Consider the following 3,128-nt stretch of genomic DNA (forward strand, 5'->3'; position numbering starts at 1 on the left):
AATTGCTGATTGATTTGGATCCCTCAAAAGCTAGTCTTTCCACATGAGTTAACTAAGACTTGAAGAATCAAGTTTATTAGTCCACTTGACTTTCCTTTATTTAGTAAGGGTTAACTAAGTGAGAGCAATAAACAATTTTCATCACACCGGATAAGGATAACTAGGATGAGATTTCCAGTTCTTATACCTTGCACTGGTGTTCATGATAATTAAGATTATTTTTCTTGCCATTTAAATTACTTGTTCCCTATTTCAAAAACCCAAAAATATACCTTTTTCCAAAACCAATAATAAATTATACTTCCCTGCAATTCCTTGAGAGACGACCCGAGGTTTAAATACTTTGGTTATAAATTTTATTGGGTTTTGTTACTTGTGACAACCAAATTTTTGTACGAAAGGATTTTCGGCTGGTTTAGAAGCTATACTTACAACATGATTATTTTTATGAATTTTCTTTACCGATAGAAAATCAGTTCGTCAAGGGGACTCTATGAAAGAAACTTAACTCATAAACTTAACTCATAAATAAGTTCTATATTCGCCTGCAGCTTCAAACGGAGTCTTCGAACCTGTGTCACTGAAAGGGTGAAATATTTTGGGGTGAGAACAAACCACACGTTCTCAGTAGGGAATGGGAATGCCGTAAAAGTAATGATTAACATGCAAATAATTAACATACTCAAGGAAACTATATTTTTATCAAATTCTTTTGAAAATACTCTTGGTTTTACTTTAGCTAATTAATTACCTCTTTCAAAAAAAAAATCTCTAAACTCAAAACAAATTCCAAAATGTAAAACTGGTCACACTAACCATCTCTCAGCCACACAATTAATTCTCAATCAAAACATCAATTCTTAATCACTTTCATACATTCACAGCTAATAACGCTAACAAGAGATTCAATTCAACATACAAACAAGTCACAGCAAGGCAAACCGCACAATCAAAGGGAAATACAACGAGCAAACCCAATCATATGCAAGTTCAAAAATAAGGATGATGCATGTCTAGCCCTAGTGCAGGTAATGAGCTCATTTGTCGGTTTCTACCCGCTCCTAACGTAACCCGAAGCAGCTGAATCGGGTATGGTTTTCCAGTGAGCATAGGTATAGTTCTCACTAACTGACGTATGCGTCATATCCTCTGTAAGCAGACTCTGCCTTACAGGTGGCGGCATTCTAGCCGTGTATGAAATGATATCCTCTATAAGCAATCCTTGCCTTACAGGTGTGGCATTCAAGCCGTGTATGAATTAATATCCTATGCAAGTGATCCTAGGTTATCAGTTGTAGTTATAACTCTCAATAGCTGTATAGCACTAGAATACACTCTGTGGTTGTACCACTATCTATCTGACTACCTTTACATCTTTCACTTTTACAACATCTTGGCTCAAACCATTTCTCTTTATCATTTGAATCTAAATATTATAAAATTCACCAAACTCCTGAAAAGTAATCCTTTATTTCAAGCCCAAAACATAACTCCTTTCATATTAAATTGAATTCAAAACATAATTCCTTTCTTAAATAATTCAAACTTGAAACATAAACCTTTCCTTGGTAATTCAGATTCAAAATAGTATATTTCTTTTCTCATCTAAATAAAACTCAAATAATATGATTTTCCAAATTCAAATCTTCTAAAATTACTTTTCAAATAAAACCTCAGATTTTTATAAAATTTTGACAGCACTTCCCCTAAAATTCAGACTTAGCCACCCTTACGTGTTCCCTCTTTCTCAACAAATCACCAGCCCTTTTATCAGCAGTTTTCACAACAACAGAATCTCAGTAATCGTTTCATCATAAATCAGTTTAACAATCGACATCCTAACATTAATTAAAATCAGAGTTTTCATAAACCGTTCTTTAAAGGTAGATCAGTCCAGCCTCAAGAATTCATAACTAATATTCCAAACACCATTCTTTCATATTTCTAGTTATTTTTAAAGTTATTTAGTTTTTAACAAAGTTACCATTTTATTCTAAAGATCATGCTTCAAGAAAATAGTTCAGTAGTCAACCTTCAATCCTTTAACCATCCTCAAAATCAACTCTAGTTAAACTTAAATCAACAATAATAACCAACTGGACATAATCAACTAAAATTGGAATTTCCAATAATTCTAAAATAATCAGAAAACCAATAACAATCACAGCCTCAAACCAAAGTAAATCTCATTAGTTAATTACTCGCGTTAACGAAGCCAGTCAATATCGCAACCATAACTCAAACTCAATTCACATTTGCATCCAACTTCAAACATAACTCAGAATAATCACCACAACTAACTTCTCTCAAATACATTTCATTCAGTAATTAACTCATCATGTTTCAATTTAATAAGTAACATTAAATGAATCACCTTTTGCAGCTACATTTCAACCAATTCCAACCTGTCACAAATCCATTTTACAGCCATTCCAACATATTAAATTTCTAATTCAATATCAAACAATTCAAAGTAATTCATTCAGGATCAAAATCTCAACCAATTCATCACCAAAATCAATAATTCGAAATACAATTCACAACCACATCTAATTTCAATTACAATTCAGCGTAATCACAACCACATTCAATTCTAACAACACATCAGAATAATCACTCTAACTAACTATTCTCAAATATATTTCAAACAATTCACATCAATTAATCAACCCTTCATCATTATTAACTATTTGCAATTATCCGAATAACTTTATAGGCATTCTAAAATTAAAAACATTTTAACTTTAAAAATAAATCCCCTACCTCAAAGTTGAAACTCGCAAAAATCACTAAACACAGCAGCTCCATTAGCAGTTCTAACACCCGTTCCGCTCTCTTGGCAGCTACCATGATGATTCTAGGCAGCTCAAGTGATGGTGAAAAGTCTCAACATCAGAAAAACAGTGGCGGTAACGGTTCAGAGTGGAGCCAGAGCAGGGCCAGAACAACAGCAGCAGCAACGGTAGCTCCAGCAGCATTAGTGGCATTCTGGTCAGATTCTATAAACTAAAAGTAGAGGCAGAACTGGCGAGCCTTCCTCATCTAGCAGCGCTGCAGCTCAGTAACGGCGACGCGGTGGCAGCTCACGAGGATGGCGACGGTAACCTGCGGCGCTGACGGCGACAAGG

The 3,128-nt window shown here is 34.4% G+C and overlaps 1 long non-coding RNA gene across 1 annotated transcript; it reads right to left on the reverse strand.

The window, feature by feature from the left end:
- On the reverse strand, positions 491 to 2,903 carry LOC110272184. The gene is made up of 2 exons (XR_002363109.1): positions 2,764 to 2,903; positions 491 to 580 (listed from the first exon to the last, which is right to left on the reverse strand). It is a non-coding gene; the product is annotated as an uncharacterized LOC110272184 (long non-coding RNA).

Source organism: Arachis ipaensis, chromosome B05 (assembly GCF_000816755.2).
Source record: "Arachis ipaensis cultivar K30076 chromosome B05, Araip1.1, whole genome shotgun sequence".
In the NCBI taxonomy this organism is placed as follows: Eukaryota; Viridiplantae; Streptophyta; class Magnoliopsida; order Fabales; family Fabaceae; genus Arachis; species Arachis ipaensis.